This window comes from Pteronotus mesoamericanus, unplaced genomic scaffold, assembly GCF_021234165.1.
Source record: "Pteronotus mesoamericanus isolate MK-2021 breed Mesoamerican mustached bat unplaced genomic scaffold, CSHL_Meso_final contig_68, whole genome shotgun sequence".
In the NCBI taxonomy this organism is placed as follows: Eukaryota; Metazoa; Chordata; class Mammalia; order Chiroptera; family Mormoopidae; genus Pteronotus; species Pteronotus mesoamericanus.
The window spans coordinates 595894-614986 of record NW_026555234.1 but is presented as its reverse complement, the minus strand read 5'-3'; positions in this window follow the sequence as shown (position 1 = coordinate 614986).

The window sequence follows — 19093 nt, the reverse complement described above, 5'->3', positions numbered from 1 at the left end:
CCCCGGAGGGACCCCGTGTCTGGCCCCTGAGGGACCCCGTGCCTGGCCCCAGAGGGACCCCATGCCTGGCCCCGGAGGGACCCCGTGTAAGTAAGATCGTGCAGTGCTCTCCTTCGGCGTCTGTCTCCTTCCGCTCAGCACCGGGCGCTCCGGATGTGCTCACGCGGCCGCAGGCGCCAGAGCCTCCTTCCTTCCCGAGGCTGAGTGGTGCCCCCCTGCGCGGGTGCACCCCAGCCTGTTAACCGTCCACCCCCGGAGGGGCGCTGGGTGGTGTCCACGTTTTGCCCGTTGCGGCTAATGCTGCCGCGAGCGTGGGCGTGCGGTGCCTGGCCGAGACCCTGCTTTCGGTACCTCTGGTCCATACGCAGAAGCGGTATTGCGGGCCACGGGCTAGTGCCCCTTTTACTCTTCCACTTCACGTTCCTACCGGCCGCGCGGCAGGGGTCTGCTCTCCCCGCGTCCTCACCAAGCGCTGGTCATTTTTTTTCCCCGAGAGTCGCCCCCCTTCCTGGGTGTGAGGCAGTGCCTGGGGGCTCCTTCCCGTCTTGCGGCTGGCACCTGCTTCACCGCGTCGTGGAGGGAGGTGGTTGACGTGTCAGGGCTCAGCCCGTGGCTGGCCGGACAGCTGCTCCAGCTGGGGGACTTGACTCCCCTGCGCGCCCTCCGTCCATGGCGCAGCCTTCGACGTCCTCGCCGAGCTGCTGGCCTGCCTGCTGGGCCCCGGGCGGCCGGCCTGTCTCCTCCTCGTAGCTTCGGGGTGCGTGCGAGCGTGGCATTGTTCCATACTTCTGCTGGGTCGGGCCTTGTGCCGTCCCAAATCGCCCCCCTCTGTCTCTAGTGGTAGTTGTGCTTAAACTCTCCTTTGCTTCGCGTTAACGTGGACGCGGTCCCTTTCTCTGTGCCCACGTGTGCGAGCGCGAGGCCCTTTCTTCCTCCCGGAGGGTCCGCGTTTCCGCGGTCGGCGTCTGTGCTTAGCCGGAGCGGCTTCCTCATCGTTCACCGTGAGCGGGCGGGAGGGCTCCGCCCTCGCGTGCCTGGGAACCCTTGCCTTCCGCCTGAATTCTGGACAGGGCTGTGATGCGGCGTCACGGTGGCGTTGCCGCTCTCCGTGTTGGCACTGTGGTTTTTTGTTTGTTCTTGGTTTTTTTCCTGGAAGCTTTAAGGATTTTCTCTTTGGCCTTGGTGTTCAGCCGCTTGGCTGTGCCCTCCCTGGCATGGTTTTCTCTCTGTCCGTCGCTCGGTGGTGGTCGAGGCGACTCCTGCGGCCAGTGGTGGTTCGGCATTTCCCAGTCTCTCTCCTGCCCTGGGCCGGCTTTGCTCCGCCAGGCCTCGGTGCGGCCCGCCCGGCGGGGCAGCCGCCGGGGGCCCTGCAGGCGCCGATCCCCGTGTCCCCATCGCAGGGCAGGTCGCGGCGGCAGGGCCGGGGGCTCGGGCACCCCCTCCACCCTAGGCAGAACGTGGTCCCCACACAGGCGGGGTGTCTTTTCACAGGCGTCTCTGTGGCCCGCGGGCGGGTCTGGGGAGCGGGGCCGAGGGCTTCCCTGACGCCGCCTCAGGCTCCCGCCCCGAGTGCTGGGGGCGTCCTTGTGCTGTGGCTCCCCTGTCACCAGCTCTGTCCCTTTCCTCTCCGGTTTGTCGTCTGTAAGTTCCATTTCCGGGCCATAGGTGGCGCCCTAGGTCCCTCCCCTCCCGGACAGACCTCGGTCTGGGGTCACTTGGGTTCTGGTCACTTGTCTCGTGGCTTTCCTGTGTGTCGGGCAGTTTTGTGTTCTCAGCCCCACGAGGCGCGTGCGGTCAGTGGCCGTCTGGTCCCCACACACGCCGCCCTCGGTGGCTCTTCTCGCTCTCCACATTGCCACGCAGCCTCTGGGCCCCGCCGGTCCCGGGCGAGGACAGCGAGGCAGGAGCCACTGCTGCGGAACCCAGTCTCACAAATAACGCCGCCCCCTCTGCCACTGTTCACTGGAGGCGAGCCACCAGGGGCCGCCCCCGAGGCGCGGGTCCTGGCCGCCTCCGCGCCCTGGACACTGGGCCCCCCCTGCGGCCACGTGCCTCCGGCCCGGAGCGCCTTTCTCACAGGCCTGCGTGCGCCGCGCGCTGGGCCCTCCCCGGGGCCCCCGCCCCCACTGGGCGCAGGAAGCCACGCGCCCAGCAGGCGGGCGAGACCCCGTGACAGCCCCTGGGCCTGCAGAGGGTGCGGGCGCATCATCCGCGCCTGCGCGAACGCTGTGCGCGGCAGGCCTGGGGCGCGGCGGGCGGGCGGGCGGGGCGTCAGCTCACCGGCCCGGGGCAGCCGGGTGTTTGGGGGGCGGGGGAGGGGGGGCCCAGGTGAGCAGGCCGAGGGGCCGGGCTTCGGTACCTTGGCGTCGCGGACCAAGGCCACGTCTCTGTTACTATTTTTAAATGTTATAATAATTGGAAATTTCCTTTCTGTTAGACTATAAGAGACCTATTGATTGGGTATTACTTTTATATGTTACTATACATCCAAACTACCTGTCTTTTTAGAGTATCTTTTGAGGCAAAATTCACAAAATTAAGCACAGGGGGGAATTAGTACATCCACGCGGAGGTGCGGCCGCTCCGCCGGCTCCTCCTGGCCTCGCCCCGTTGCCCTGCCATCCCCTCTCATCCACTACCCGCTTTGTAGCCCCCGCAGCCACCCGTCTGCCTTGTTTGTGTGGATTTGCTAATTTTGGGCATTTCATGGAAATGGCCCTCAGTGGGGACGGCTCCGCCTGCGCTGCCCCCAGCGGCCACTGGGTGGCAGCAAAGATCGCCCCTGCGGTGGCGGAGGCCTCCACCTGCCGCCCACGGGCCAGGCTTGTCGGGGGTGGGGGGTGGTCCGGGGGCCCGGGCAGCGGCCCCGCTGTGGTGCTGCTGCTGATGGAGTCCCCCCGTTGGCATCATCCAGCCCGCTGCCCTCGGGTGCCCCCTTCCCCTCCCCAGCTGGGGCATCCCCGGGGACACGGACAAGGAAGGGACGCCCCCAGCCCTGGGAGGCCCGCCCGTCCCGGGGGCTTGTCCTGAGCCGCGGGTGGGGGAGCAGGGTCGGGGGCGAGGAGGGGGCCCGCAGAAGCGGATGCCCCAGGGCTGAGCCCCTCCCTGCAATGGGGGCCGCCCCTCGGCCCTGGGCAGAGTGGCAGTGGCTGGTGTGTCCCGGTGGCTGTGGGTGTGGCCTCAGCGGCTGTGGGTGTGGCCCTAGGATGCGTGGAATCCTCCTCTGTGGCTGAAAGCTGCAATTTACAGACGGGATTCTCGGCCCAGAGAGGTTTGGGGACTTGCTGGAGGCCACACAGCTCGCAGCAGAGCTGGCATTTCCCAGGGGCCACGCCACAGTGGGTGAGGAGCCCTGGGGGGCTGAGGGGAATTGAGGTTCAAGCCCCAGGGCCCCGCGGACTTGCTGCGTAACCTTGCGGGGAGCCGTGCGGGGGCACAGGCCAGGCCGACGTGGGCTTTCTGGCCGGCACTGAGCACGGGGGCCAGGCCCCTGCAGGCCGGGTGGGGCTGAGGTGACAGCCGGGCAGGGGACCCTTGGGAGCTTGGGGCCTGACAGCCCACAGGCCGTTGTGCCCCCCAAACCAGCGTAGGACCCCAGAGCTTCTGCGGCCCCCCACCACCCCTCCTGGAGCCCGAGCGGGGGCTCCCTCGGGCCTGGGCCCAGCAGCCGGAGGGCCCCCCATCCGGTCCCACCGCAATGGCAGCCTCAGCACTGACCCCCGCCCCCCCCAGCCGCGCCCAGCGCCCCGCCCTGACCCCCCGACGCCCCTCGCTCTCCTCGCTGCGGCCCCACCCCGGCCTCCCGCCTGCGGCCCGAGGGCTGAGGCTGCTCCCCGTCCTGCTGGTCTCCGATCAGCCCGACTGGCGCCGCGTCTTTGGGATCCGGCCCCCCCGTGGGGGCTGCCATCCCGTCTGGGCTGCAGGACTTAGGGGGGCGGGGGGCGGGGGCGGGTCCTGGACGACCCCGTGTCGCTGTCGGCTCTGAGCCCAGGCCGCGGGGGGTGGCCAGCCGCCGCCCGCTCTGGGGCCGCCTGAAGGGCCCCGTCACGGCCCCTGAGGACGGGAGGCACCTCTGCGGGGCTGGCCTGGGACGCACCGCAGAGGACCCCCCTCTGGGGCAGCGGCCGTTGGCCCGGTGGCCGCGGAGTCCTCCCCTCGTCTCTGGCGAGCCCTGCTGTCCTGCCGCCCGGGGCTGGGGAAGCTCTTCCCCAAGCCTCGCGGCTGAAAGGGACAGTGCACACCCTCAGCCTCCCGCTGGGCGCCCGCCCTCTCTCTGCGCTTGGGAGTCGATTCGCTGACCCTCCCGAGGGCTTCAGGCACCGGCCCCGTCCACTCGGCACGAGCCCTAGGCCTGCAGGGTCCAGAGGTGGCTGCTGCCGCCCCCGCTCATGGAGAAGGAGCGGCCGATGGGTGGCCCGTGTCAGGGAGGAGACCTGAGCGAGGGCGGCCCACCCAGCCCCGGCGGCCAGCCGCCCCGCCTGCCTCGGCCTGGGAGGGGTCCCTGCCAGCGGTGACCGCTGCGGAGGGCAAAGCCGGGCAGCAGGACAGGCGCCCGCAGCTGGACAGGAGCTGCGAGTGGGGCAGGAAGGCCAGGCCCCACTCCCCTTCCCAGGTGGGTGCCGGCCACGGGCCCGGGGGCACCCTGGGGTCCCTGGGGAGGGACGGCCCGCCTGCAGGGCGGGGGGCTGCCCCCAGCCGGGCACCGGGCTTCCCACTGCCCGCCCGAGCCGGAGCCCGTCAACGCTGCCCCCTCGCCTTTTTTCTCCTCCCCAATTAATTAATTTAAATTGACCATTAAGTCAGCCGAGTTTTTGATTGATATTTTCATTAGCAGCCCTGTCCGACGCCCCAGGAATGTATGGTAACGTCCAATCCGCGGGCGGGCCCCGCTCCTCCGCGCCGCGCTGAGTTATGGCTGGCACCGCGGCGCGTCTCTCGGGGTAATTTGAATTCAGATGAGCTGCCGCAGTGTTCCGGAGCCTGGCGGCCGGCCGCTGACGGATGGCACTTGGGTTATCACAAGGTCACGGGCGCAGCCGCGCCCGCGGTGGGAGGGGCTGGCCGGGCCCCTGGGCTGGGGAAGGCGGGCAACCCCGTGGGCTCCCGAAAACGGCCCGGCGGCCGGCCAGCAGGGTGGGCCGTCCCCGGGCAGGCCAGGGCGTGTCCCCGAGGCCGTGGCTGAGCTGCACGGCCACTCACCCTGGAGGGGGGCTGGAAACCCTCTCTAGAGGTGGCAGGGTGGGGACCGTCGCTGGGGAAGTGCAGGCCAGCCGGGGCAGGTGCCTCGCGTCCAGGGCAGCCGTGGCCGGGCCGGCAGCCAGCGGTGGCAGAGGCGGGGGCCGGCCCGCCCAGCCCGGGGAGGGCTCCCGGGGCCTGGCCGCTGCCGGCCTGAGAGCCACCGTGCCAGGGTGCGTCCGCGGCCGCGCCTCGGTTTCCGCGCCTGCACCGCGGGTGCCCTGGCGCCCCTCTCTAGTTTAGGGTTAGCCCCTGCTGGCCCCTGCTGTCCCCTGCTGCCGCGTGGCTCCTCCCCTGCCTCTCGCTGGGGCTGGGCCTGGTGGCTCATGCAGGTGCCCACCGAGTCCCCGCCTCAACCCGGGGACGCTGTTGGCCGAGGCAGGCAGACCCGGGCCCTCAGCCCCCCAGTCCGGGCGGTTCCACGTGCTGGGCCTCGCCCGCTGGTCGGGGACCCGAGGATCCAGCTCCTTCTGTCGCCAGCGGGAGACTCTGAGGCCAGGGCTGCCCCGCAAGGGGCCACCCACGGAGTTGCCCGTTTCGAGGCTGGGTTGGTCATTCCGGCCGCAGCCACCCTCTCCCGTCGCCCTGCCTGCGGGAGCCAGCGGAGCCCCAGCCAGGTGGGCGGACGTGCCCGGCGCCCCCTCTCCCGGCCCCTGCGTCGGGCCGTCTGAGGCGGGCGTTTCGGGGGACAGTGCCCCACCCCTAGGTGTTTGGGGCATGGAGTCGAGGCTCTGACAGTCAGCGGGGCTTTTGTCCTGGGGGCCTGGCCTGGCCGACGGCCGTGTCCGCATCTCTGCAGCAGCAGCTGCCTCCGCATGCGTCCTTGTCCCAGGAGGCTCCGTCGCCGAGGACCTTTCACTGCCGCTGGTCCTCGCGGCCCACGAGCGGCCTCTGCGGCGGGCTCAGTGGCGGCTGCCTTCCGCCCGAGCCCCGAGCCCGCGGCACCCGGTGGTCTCTGCCGGGCCCTTCCTGGCCCCGCTGTGTCCTGTGCGCCTCCCTCAGGACCGGCTTGCCAGGGGCCTGGCCGTCAGGCATGCAGGACCCACGTCCCTCCGCAGCTGCGCTGGGCGCCAGGCGACGGGCCTGCGCTGGTAGGCTGCGGGGACCCCCGTTTCGCAGTGTGTCCTCGTGGGTGAGATGACGCCCACCCGCCGCTGGATGGGGGTCATTTCTGCGCCCCATCTGTCCTGTGGGCCTCGTGTTTTCCAGAGCCGAGGGCCCGGCTGCCAGCCTGGAATTTTCTGTCCTCAGGATGAAGCGACGTCGAGCCCTTCCGGGAGAAGGGACTCAGAGGTCCGTGCCTGCCAGCCTGCCCCAAGAGCGAGGCCACCCGCGGGACACCAGGCCGGGGGCGGGGGCCTTCACGTGGCTCCGAGGCGGAGTCTCCTGCCTGCGACCGAGGCCGTACCTCGCCGCCTTGTCTCCCTCCCTCAGTTACCCCCCTGGGGCCTCGCGTTTTGTTACGTGTGTTCCCGGGAGCTTCAGTTTGGGCTCTAGGCGTTGGCCACCAGCTCACAGCGACAGAGCGGGATCCCGTACGTTGGGCCCATGTCTGCGCTCGGTGAACCTGTGTGTGAGCTCCAGGCTTCGTGGAGTCCTCAGCGCACGCCGGCCGTGCTCTGTGGCAAATGACCTGCAAAGCCGTTTGCCCAGAGCAGCAGGCACTGCAGCCTCCGCCTCTTTGAGGGTCAGCTGTCTGCACGGTGCACAGGGCTGTGGTCAGGCTGTTGGGTCCCCCGGGCGGGTGGGGATTGGCCTCCGAAGGGACCCCGGGGCTGTTGGCGGGGCGGCTCCCGATGAGGTGACTGTCCCCCGCCTGAGGGGTCTCGGCGTGCGGGGCGGGCGCGGGGGACACCCGGCGGGGGAAGCCACAGGTTTGCACAGGCGAGGCCCAGGGCGACAGCCCATCCCTGTCCTGTTCAGAAGGGAGTCACGGGATCCTGCCCGCACAGCGGGGTGCGGGCGGGGGCGGGGGGTGGCTCGGGGCCTCCCGCCAGGGCATGCGCCGGGCGGGGTTTTTCTGCACCAGCGGCGAGTCATCGGTGAGGAGGCTGGGGGCGCCCGAAACGGGCCGCGGCCACTCCCTGCGGAGGGACATCCTCACATAGGACAGGGCCCAGAGGAAGCCACCGCGGGGCCCCGTCAGCAGGGGCTCGGCGCCCGTCTCCTGAGCACAGAATCCAAGCAGGAATTGAGTTCGAGTTCATGGTTTGAACGCACATGTAACCAAGGCACACATTTAAAAGCACGAGAGGCATGTTTCCCGTTAAAATCCCTCATGAGAAAAAAGCGAAGGAAACCTAACGGCTCAGCCGGAGGTAGAGCGGGGAGCGCGGGGAGGGGCGGGTGGGTGTGGGAGCAGGGCCGGGGTGAAGGCGGAGCGGCCGAGTGTGTCATGCAGGACGCAGCCCGGCTGGCCGCCCGCCTGGGACGCTGCTCGGCCCCCTCTTGCCACCAGGCGCGAGCCGCGTGCGCCTCCTGCTGGGACCAACACTCAGGGCCGGACGGGACGACCGGAGAGCTTCCCGAAGGCAAGCGCGTGCGGACGGTCATCGTGGGGCTAGTTCTCCTTTGCTGGTGACAAACGTGCCCCCGTCTCTGCAAGCGGCTTTGGAAGCGGACGTCAGCGCACAGTCCCTGTGGGTCAGGAACGTGGGGGCTGCGGAGCTGGGGGCCCTGCCAGAGCCCTCGTGCGGCCGGTCGCTGTCTAGCCGTCCGCTGGGGCTGGGCTCTGCTCCCGGCGGCCTCGGCCACGCGGCTGTCCCGTTCCTTGGGGCCCGTCGGGAGGCCGGAAGCCACGGCGGCACCGATGCGCCCTGAAGTGGCGCATCGTCACTCCCCCTTGACTCTGTCAGAGCCGGTCAGCTCACCCGCCCACGTCAGGGATGGGCAGGAAGGTCTGTGTCCCGACCGGGAGAGTCCGCGGACGTTGAGGAATGTCCGCAGACCACAGGTGATTACAGGACGGCAGCGTCTGCGGGGAGAAAGGGTGCATTTCTATTGATAAGAGGTGAAATCCACCAAGAAGAGATTAGAGGTATGAGCTTTTATGGTCGTGAGCGACAGAGCATCGAAGTATTTTAAAGAAACACTCATACCCGCAAAGAAGACAGCAACTGGGGCACAACTGTAACGAACGTCTTTGGCCGGACCAGGTGGGCGAAGAAAGTTCACGTGTGTGTGCAGGGTTCGAATAAAATTGTTCAGGGGTATTGAAGGTCTGCACGTGTCAAACCTTGTGCGCGACGTGCAGGAGACCCTCCTTTCAGGCATTGGAGGAACATCGATGAGCAGGATTTACCCGACGGTCCTGAAGGACAATCTCAACAAGTTCCTCCAAGGGGAGACTCCGTTTCCTCGCCGGCGACCCAGTGGCCGCGCCGGGATCCCCACTGGAAGCCGAGCACCCGGCGCCCTCGGCGCGGCTGCGAAACGCAACCCCTTCCTTCCTCCCTTAAAGAGCCATTGACTCAAAGAGGAAGCAAAGGCTGGGCCATGAAAGGCACTTTAGAAAACAGGGATTTTGAGAATATCACACGTCAAAGCTCATGTGCTCTGCTGCTCCGTTTTGCCTTCGAACGAACTGCCTCCACGCCGCGCGTGTCCGGCGCCAGGCCCTGGGGGAGCCGTGGGCAGCCACACTGGGCCAGAGGCCCGGGGCCCAGCCCGCGTGTGTCCTGTCGTCCCGTGCTGCGTGGCGAGAGTGGGTGTACGCGTGAAGCTTACGTGTGTGGCGTGGGCCGCGCTGCCCAGCTTTGCCTGTGATCGTGGGGAAGGCCTGCCGCGCAGCGGTGTCTCCCTCAGTCGCCCCCCACAGTGGCCCACCCCTGGAGGGCCCCCAACTCCCTGGGGGTGCCCCACGTCCTCAGGCCTCGGGGACGTGCCGTGTGGCCGTGTGCAGCCAGCACAGCTTTGCCAGCTGTGGCTACGACCTCGCTGCCCGCTGCCCGCGTCACGCAGGGCGCGGGCGGCTGGTTTGCCCCGCCCTGGCTGCCGTGGCGACGGCCTCCGCGGAGCCAGCAGGGCCGTGTGAACCGCGGCTCCTCTGCTCTGTGGGTGCCCTGCCGTCTCCGCCCCTCCCCTCCGCGTGTGGCTGGCTGCCTGCTGAGGGGCCCTCCTGGCCGCGGGGAGATTTCAGAAGACACGAGGGGCTGAACGGCACCCGACGCGCTTCCTGCATTTTAAAGGCTGTATTTATTTATTTATTTGTAGAGAGAGGGGAAGGGAGGGAGGAAGAGAGGGCAAGGATCATCCCTGTGTGGTTGCCTCTCATGTGCCCCCTGCTGGGGGCCTGGCCCACAACGCAGGCGTGTGCCCTGCCTGGGGATCAAACCGGCGACCCTTTGGTTCGCAGGCCGGCGCTCGATCCACTGAGCCACACCAGCCAGGCCACACTTCCTGCGCTTTAAAATAATCATGTGGTGTTTCTCCTTGAGGTTCTTGATGGGGCTGAATCACAGGACAGATGTCGTGACGTTTGTCCTGAGCCCATGGCCTGCCCGGTCACCGGTGCCTTTAGGGAGAACCCTGTGGGTTCAGAGAGCAGCCGTGCACGACAGTGCGTGTGTCTGTGCTTGTGATGGGTACACACCCACGTGCACACACGCAACCGTGTGCACACGCTTGTACACACACACCTGAACACAGCCATGTGCACGCACCCACCTGCACAGACACACGTGCGCACACATTCCTGTGCACAGGTACACACGTGTGCACCCCCCACGGCACACATCTCACACATACACGGCCCTCCGTCGGCACCGGCATCGCCCTCGCCGCGCGCCCTGCCGTGGAGAGACGGCGCGGCTCCCGCCCCCGCCTCTGCTCGCCCCCCGGGGAGGGGGGCAGCGGGGTGAGTGCACCTGTGTGTGCGTGTGCTGGCATGTGCATGACCTCGTGCGTGTGCACGCACGGCTCGAGCACGCCCAAAGGCAGGAGCGTGTGTGCGCCCGTGGATGCCGCAGGTGAGCGCGCACAAGGTGCCCGGCCTGACCTCCTGCAGCCTCTTGGGCTCCTAGGAGAGGCCCCGGCAGGACCCCGGGGCGCAGGGCCGCAGCCCGCACCGGGCCGCACCGCGGGGGCCCTCCCACGGCCGGGCGTGAGTGCCGCCGTCTGCACTTCGGATAAACACAAGATGCGTCGGAAGATTTAAGGCACCTGTTGTGTATTTAAAAGAATTATATCTTGTTTATGGTTCGGTATAAAACGCACAGCTGATTTATACGGCGGCGGGTCCATCACAGAAGAAATCTCATTTCAATCATAAATGGCAGGCTTTGATTTAAGAATTCATTCTTTAATGGGTCTGCAATGTTCAAATTTAAACCCATTCAATTCATCAGCCAAATATTCAATATGGGGCACCGGGAACTCATTTAGGCAAACAGAGACTTTAATATAAATTTTCCGGGAGATTTCTCCATCGATCCCGCAGTTTAGTGCAAAATGATTTGTGCGATACATTCTCGGGGATCAATGCTGCTGGTCAATGGCTCCTATAAAACCGCCTCCCCCGCCCGGCGCGGGTCAAGGAACTTTGGCTCCGAAGCCGCTCGGCCAGAGCCGTTGCCTCCGCGAGTGCCCACCCGCGCTGAGGACTGGGGCCCGGGGTGGAGGGGGGCCCATGGGGGGCCAGTCCACACTGCCCCTGCCGGCCTGTAGCCCACCGGGGACCGCGCCCTGGGACACGGGGGCCATCGTGCCGCCTGCACATGGAGCCGCCTCGTGCAGGGACTCCTGCCCGGGCCGCGGCGCCCATCTGCCCGGGGCCCCTGGGACGCTTAGCCAGTGATGCTGCCCGTCCTCCGCGAGCCGGCGCCCTGAGGGGCCCGCAGGGCCTGGGGTGGGCGAAGGGGTGCTCCGGGCCAGGCTCGAGCTGCCCTTCGAGGCTGGTGGCCGGGCGCCGGGACAGGCAGGGTGGGGTGGGGAACGGCCCGGCCTGGGGCCTGCCAGCCAGAGGGTCTCAGGGCCCAGGCCCCGCCCCCCACCCCCCCGCAGGAGCAGCAGAGGGGTGGTCCCAGGCCGCCTGGGCCGCCTGGGCTCTGCGCACAGTGGGAGCACAGTGGGGGACGGCAGGGGCGGGGCGGAGCCTGGACCTGCTCCCGGGGCTGGTGACGGGGGAGCCCCAGACCCCGGCTCTGTTCCTGGGGTGGGGGGACCCCAGGCGGGGGACGGACGGTCCCTGCGTGGACCTCAAGGCAAAGGCTCCCTGTCATCGAGGGGGACAGGCTGGGCAGCCCCCCTTCGCTGGGGCGCAGAGGGCGCTCGGGAGTAATGGCCAAAGGTCAGGGGCGGGGAGCCGCGAACTGAAGGCCAGGGCAGCCGACCCGCCCGGGCCCCGGCTGCTCCGTCCCCCCGTCCCCCCGTCCCCCCGTCGCCCCGTCCGGTGCACGGGGACAGTCCAGGAATGGAAAGCAGGGCCGTATTGATTTCATTTCCAAATTATTAATCAGCGCCATGGCGCCACAGAGATATTGCATTGTTCAGCTTGGGCAGGTCCAAATGGCTCCCCCTCGGGCGAGGAGCGAGGCAGCTGAAGGACGTGGGTGATGGACGTCCCAGCCTCCCGGGCCGGGCGCCGTGGGGGCACCTGGTGGCCCCACACGGGCATGGGGCCCTGATTGCAGCCCCGGCCAGGGCCTCCTGGGAACCCGGGAGGGGAGCCGGGGCGGGTCCCGCTGCTCGGGAGCTGGTGCCCCACCTGCAGGGTCCTCCTCTCAGCCCAGCCTGGTGCCCGGTGCCTGCCCCCCACCGGCCTCGCCTCCTGCCCCGTCCCACGTGGCCAGGCCTCTGCCCGCCTCCCGCCGGCCTGGGGCCCACCCGCCCCCGCTCTCACCGACGTCTCCCTGGCAGACGGCTGCGCCCCGACTGTGGCCCTGGAGGTCTGGAGCCTCTGAAGGCCGCATGGTAGGCGGCTGCTCGGGGCCTGGCCCTGCAGCAGGGTCTGCCGGGGTGCTGCCCCCTGCCCCCACGCACTGCCAGGTCTGCCTGCGGGCCCTCCTCCTGGGGAGGACCCACACACAGCTCACGGAGCCCCCCGCCCCCCTGAGCCAGCGGGCAGAGCAGGGAGCAGGCGAGGGGCCACCTGGACAGGGCGGGGCCGCGGGCCGCAGCGTTCCGGGTGTGCTGGGCTGCTGGTGGGGCCGTGTTCTCGGGGCACAGGAGGGGTGCTGGGCGGGGGCTTCTCTGCAGCGCGTGGGCCGGGGGGCTCATCGAGGGGGGCCATGTGGCCACACTAGGTCCTGCGGTGACCGCAGCTGGCGCTGCAGTGTGGGCTCGTTCGCGGGGACGCGTGGGCCCGTCTGGCCAGGGCGCGGCCCAGTCGGGATGGTGGACGCTCCGTGGCCATTCAGGCTCCTTGCCCTTTGCATGCGCGCCTGGAGCTCGGGGCGGGAGGGCGTGGGCTGTGCCACCCCCACGAGGAAGCACGCAAACGACCCTCAGATCCACCGGGAGAGTCACCCCGAGGGCGGCCACTCTCCAACCCCCAGAAGTCAGGGCTGGCGAGGACCGGGGACCCTGGGACCCCGGGCACGGAGAGCGCGGGTGCAAATGGCGCAGCCCCGCCCCCCACCCCCGGCCCCGGGCGCGGGATGGAGGCTCCTCAGAAGGTTGAAAATGCAACTTCTGTGTGATCCGACGATTCCACCTCGGGGTGCTCACCCCCTGCGCGAAAAGCAGGGGCGCGAAGAGAGGGCCACTCACCCGTTCGCAGTGGCTGAGCAGGGAGGCCACCGCGCGTCCTTGGGTGGACGGCGGATGAGCAGAACGTGGACCGGCCGCGCAGCGGAACGTCGCTCCGCTGCGAAGAGGAAGGAGCTCGGGCAGCGGCCCCCGCGGACGGACCTCGAGGGCGTTGCGCGCGGTGCACGAGCACCTCGTGGCCCCGCCGACGGCGTGTGGTCGCCGACGTGGCCGGGTTCCTGCAGGCGGAAGGTGGGTCCAGGGACGTGCAGGGAGGGGAGCGCCTGTCGACCAGGGGCAGAGCCGCAGCAGGGGAGACGGGAAGCTCTGGAGGCCCCTGAGCGGGTGCCGGACGCACTGCGCTGCGAGCCCGTAGGGACGGCTGCGGGGGCGCAGGTCGCGCTCTGCGTGTTTCCCCCTAAAACCGCGCTGTCGTGCGAGGGCCCCGCCGTGTCGGGGGCCGCTCCCCGGGTCTCCTGGGAGGTCGGGGCCGGCATGTGCGGAGGGTGCCCTGTCCACTCCCCGGACCGTGCATCCGCGAGCAGGAGGGGCGGGGCCCTCACCCACAGCAGACGCTGGAACGCCCGGCAGGCGGTGGGGGGGCGTAGACAGGGGCGGGGCCGGGGGCGGGCCGACAGGGAGGAGGAAGAGGGGGAGGAGGAGGAGGAGGGTCCAGCGAGGCAGGAGAGAAACAGGACTGCGCGTGGAGAAGCAGGTTCAGCCACGGGGAGACCCGGTGGCGCCCGGCGCCAGAGGCTGCGGAGCGGAGAGGCTGGGAGGAGGGCGAGGCTGGGGCCGCTCGGTGGGGGGCGCTGTCCGCGGGCCCAGGCCTGGCACCGGGGTCCTGGGGGCCACGGCAGGCGGAGGCCTCGGGTTTGCGGCGCGGGCTGTCACAGCGAGGCCTTCCCTCGGGCCTGGTTTCGGGGGCAGCTCTGGGCCTGGGAGGCTCTGCGGGGGGCGCCCCCGCTCTGAGAGGACCCCGGGGGCCTGCCGGGCCCGGGCCGTGGCGGGCCAGCCTGTCTGTGTCCGGCAGCTCGGCTGGGAGGGCGGTGGGGCTGCCCTGCTCCGGGCCCCGTGGGACCTCCCCCACTTCAAGCCCTGCCTTCAGGCCCGGGGGCTGTCGGGCCCTCTTGGGCGGCCGTCAAGCTTGAGGATGGCGGGTCAGGGCCAGCTCGCAGGAGGGAGGGGAAGAGACCTCACGCACGGGAACTGGGGGGCGTGGGGGAGAAAAGGCCCAGGGCGGGGTGGGGAGCAGCCTCCGGTGGAGTCAGGGGCCCTGGGGCGATGCCGAAAGCCCCCAGCAAGCAAGGGGGCTGCAGGGGGGTGGGGCTGCTGTGGCGGCAGCTGTCGCCCTGCGTCGCGGCGGCGGGGCGGCCGGGGCCCCTGTGGGGCCAGGTTTGGGGCTGTTCCGAGGGGTGCAAGGGAGAAGGAAGCCAAGCGCGGACCCACAGGCCGGGGGCGGGCACCTTGTGCTGGGCTCCGGCCTGGGCCCCACCCCTTCTCTGAGCGGCCACAGGCATGTCCCTGCCCACGGGGACTTCTGCTCCCGCGTGCCGGGTGGGACCAGCCCCCAGCTGGAGCCCTCCCACGTGGCCAGAGTCCCAGGCAGGTGGCAGAGCCAGGGATGACAGACTTCATCAGCCCGGCCCTGGCCGCCAGGAGCCCAGGGCTCGCCTGCAGAGGGGTCCTCCCCTGGGGTCGCGGAGGCAGGCCTGGGCTCGAGGCAAAGATGCGGGTGGGCGACTGCCCCGTGTGGCCCCCGAGGAAAGCAAGGACAAGGAGGGTCCCTGCTGGTCCTGCCGCCCCCGCCCCGCTGACGGCCCGGAGCAGGTCTGCGTGCGCATTGGGCTGAGGCCGCGGCTTGGAGTCCCAGCCTGGGAGTGGGAGCTGGTCTTGGGGGCGGGCAGCAAGGGACCCAGCCACGGGGGGTGGCGGGGGGGCTGGCGGGGGCCCTGCAGGAGCGGGCACTGCGGTCCTGGCCCGTTGGCGTCACCGCAGGGCTGGCGGCTGCGCGGTTCACCTCCCCCGAGCCCCCCTTCCCTGAGAGCCGGGGTCCCTGGGGCTGGCGCCGCCCCCCTGGGTCTTCCGGACTCACCGCCCCTCAAGGGGAGGGGCAGAGCTGCGGGCTCTGAGCGACACCCCCGAGATCATTCTCTCCCCCGGGGTTGACGCGAGTCAATTTTTTCAAACCACTCTTGTCTCTTATTGTTTATTTTCGGGCAGTGGCAGCAATTCCGACCCCCGCCTCTGATACGGCGCGGGTCACCTGTCATCCTGGAAAGGTCAGCGATTCACTTAAAGTTTCATCACCCTGCCCCGGGGCAGGCAGACAGCGGCTCCCGGGGCGCAGGCTTCGAGGCCGGAGCCCAGCCTGCCGGCTGCCTCTGGCCTGGGAAGTGACGGCCGCCGCCCCCAGCAGACTCTCATTTCGAGGCAATTCCAGGAGCTGGCCCTGCCTGGCCCGCCACCTCTGAGGATGGAATTATCCAATTACGTACCCGCCCTGCGCGGCGGCACCCCAGCCCCCCGGCCTCGGCCCCTGGGAGGTGGTGAGAGCTGTGCCCGGTTCCGTCCCCCAGACCCCCCAGCCGTGGGAGGAGCTGCCCCCCTAGACCTGGGCTCTACCCCCTGTGTCTGGGCAACCTTGGTGGCGGCCGCGCCCAGAGCCCGGACCTTGTCCTTGTGCCACCCCCCTGACCGGGTCCGCGCAGGCCCGAGGGGGCCGCCCACCACCACCACTGGGGGCCTCTCTGCCGATGGGGGTGCTTCCAGGGCGCCCTCCTGCCAGGGCACCTTTGAAGCCGGCGGGGAGGGCGGTGCTGCCCGCCAGGCCTGCCCACCTGCGCTGCCTACTCTGGGGGGCACGTGCCTGGGCAGCAGCAGGTCTGCCACCTCGGCAGCAGGGGGCGCCAGGCGGTCCGGGGGGGCCGGGCGGTCTCCGGGGCAGAGGAGCTTGGAGGGCGTGGGCGGGGGTGGGGGGGCCGGAGGAGTCCTTTGTAGAACATGCCCTCCCGTTGGTGTGATGATTCGGCCGGGGCCCCACCTCCGGGCCTGGGCCCCGGGCCCCGTCCTGCTCCCTCCCCACTGCTGGGGTCGCGCGGCCGGCCTTTCTGCCTCGTCCCCTCGCCTGTGAAATAGGCTGGTCGCTCAGGACTTGGGTTCTCACCAGCGTCCCTTGGGGCCAGTGGGCTCAGGACGGGCCGGCCTATCCCCCACAGGGTGGAGCTTCCAGAAGATTCCATGCTGAGACCGCCCAGGTACGGCTCTGCTGACCGCCCCGCCCTCACTCCCAGCACCCCCATTTCTGCTGTGCGGTCCAGCGGCCCCCCTCCACCTGCCCCACAGCTCGGCCCCGGCCCCCGGCTCCATGGGCACCCCCGCTGTCCCGGCCGCTCTCTTCCCCAGCCTGGGGCTGGCCGGTCACCCCCTCACGGACTGGCCGCAGGAGGCCCGCTGAGCGGGCCCAGAGTGGGCGCAGGGAGGGGGCAGGCCGTGGGGAGGGCGCACAGCGCCAGACTTCCCGCGGGGCGGGGCCCGGCAGACCCCGGGGAGGGCGGACCGTGGGGAGAAGGCCTCTGCCCTGGGGAAGCCAGGGCCCCCAGAACACCCCTGCCTCCGCGTGGGGGCTCCCGGCCCGGCCCGCTGCTGCGGGTTGACCCCAGGTGCCCCGTAGCCCGGGTAACGAGCATCAGACCACCGCGGCCAACCTCCACCCTCTACAGCTGTCCAGCCACCGCCACCTCCCGCCCACCCGCCCAACCTCCACCCTCCCATCCGCCACCCGCCCGCCCACCTCCTCAGCCTGCTCACAGCCCACCAGCGGCTTTCGGTTCTCTCGACCCTGGGCCCGCCTCCGGAGCAGACGTCTACGGGGCAGGCTGCCCCAGGCCTCCCCTCGACCCTGAAGGGCACCCGCAGGGCCAGCCCATTCCCCAGGGAGCCAGGCCCTTGTTACCTGTCCTTGGGGTCGTCCGAGGGCCCCAGCCCCCCCACCCCCCACGACCAGCAGGTTCTGCTTTGCGACAGCTCGGCCCAGCGCCTGGCGGGGTGCCTGGTGGGGTTCGGGGCGGCCGCTTCCGCACCCGCACCTGCAGAACATCTCGTCTTGGTGATGAAGGGTCTGCCAGGCGAGGAAGGGATGGAGGAGCAGGAGGGGCAGGGAGAGGCGGCGGCGCCCGCCCGCACGCACCCTGTGCGCGCCGCAGAGAGGAAGAAAGATAACTGATGGGCAGTATTTTAAGGCATATTAACCCAATTACAAGTATATTTTTACAATCGTGGCTCCGACATTTATCACCGGCGTTTATTAGCCCCGGAGCGGGGCCGTGTCGCACGCAGGCTGGGACGCCGGAGCGTTTCATTACGCTCTGCCCGCGCCGGGAGCTCAGCCTGAGACTCTTAAACCGCATGATTTTATCAAAATCTTCGGAAATTGAAGCAATCACTAAAAGGTGTCGGGGAATTAAAATGTTCTGTCTCGGTGAAAGAGATACACTTCTTGTAACATATATCAGTGGCTCTTTTTTTTTTTTAAAGACACATTACTATGCAGAGAAAAGGCATCAAATGCGGGCCGGGGGGAGGTGGGCATTCCAGAAGGATCCGGCGACAGCAATTCTTCACGCTTAAAAATCGTCTCTCGGGACGTGCCGCCTGCGACGGCTCGGCGTGGCGTCTCTCTCTCTCCTCTCCGCATTTCTCCGATTCTCTTCTCCATCCTGGGGGTGGGGGGTCACATCGCCCCCTCAGCCGCAGGTCTGTGGCCTGACATCTGGGCAACGGGAACCAGAGTGGGGTGCCCGCCCCCGCCTGCGCCTGACCGGCGGGGAAGGCAGAAGGGTCTGGAACCTGCTCCAAATGCCTCACTCCAGCCTGCCTGGGTCTGTGGGCGCGGAGAGACAGTCCCGGCGCTGATCTGGGGGTGGCGCTGCTCCTCCATTGTTTCCGAGCTGAAGTGGGAGCTGTTTGCCTTCACCCTTGTGACCCCGTGGCCTGAGCAGGGGCCGGGACGGGGTGGCTTGGTCCCTCAAAGGGTGCCTTCCGGATCTTTCTGTGGGAACACTCTCAGGACTTGTGGGCCCAGCGCTGTGGCTCCCTCATTTGCTCTCGCAAGATTCTGTCTTCAGTTTTGCAAGATCCCGAATCTGTCGGGGACAGCGGGCCATGCCTCGCCCAGGTCCCTCCCTGAGCCCCGAGGGCGCGGGGCATGCTGGGTCCTGGCCGGCCGGCCGGAGGCGCGGGCAGGGGCCCAGGCCTGGGCTGTTCCGGCCGCTTCCCCAAACCCGCCCAGCGGCAGACGCCACGGCCCCGTTCAGGCGCGGTCAGTCCTGAGGGCAGGGGCCCGGGTGGGGCCCTGTGGTCAGCCCTGGTCAGTCCCCGCCACGCAGAGGGTCTGCCTGACCCGCAGGAGCGCCGGTCTTCTCGGGCAGGCGTTTGGTGGGCGGGTGTCGCGGCCGGCAGGTCTGCGGCGCCGGAGGAGGACCCGTGCCAGCCCGGGGCGAGGTGGCCCCCACCTCGTGGCAGTGACCGGGCGACGCCTGCGGAGGGAGCCAGGCGGCCGGGCCGACCTGCGGCCGCGCGGCACAGTGGGAGTGTTGCCCGACGCGGGGCTGTCCAGACGCCGCCCGCCGGCCTCCGGCGCCCGCCCGCAGGGGCCCCGCCACGTGCCTTCCCAGGCCCGGAGCCGTGTCTTTCTGCCTCTGGGCCCCTGTGTCTGCCGTCTCTCCTTTTCAAGGAAGTGCCATTTCAGGAGCAACCGGCAGGACAGCCAGACGCGGCCCAGGCCGCCCTCAGTGGGGGAGGGCCCGTGCCAGGGCACAGGCCGCAAACAGGCGCCAGCCGGCCGGTGGCTCTCCAGAGACTCACGCAGCAGAGCCAGCCCCCAAGGCATGTCCCTCGCGGGTCCTTGCACCTGGCCTGTGGACACCACAGAGCGCGGAGCCGCGCGCTGCTCGGCCGTTGCCTGGCTGGCGGCGGGCGTGGCGGCTGGGCGCGCAGGGGCCGTGGGGTTCGGTGCCGTGGCTGGGTCCCCGCCGGCACCCTGCTTTGATGTGCTCGTTTCGGGGAAAAGTAGGCAAAGGGTATATTGGATTCCTTTGTATCGTTTCTTGTAACTTCATGTGAATCTATAATTTTCTGAAAATTAAGTCTCATTAACAACAAGCTCTTGGGA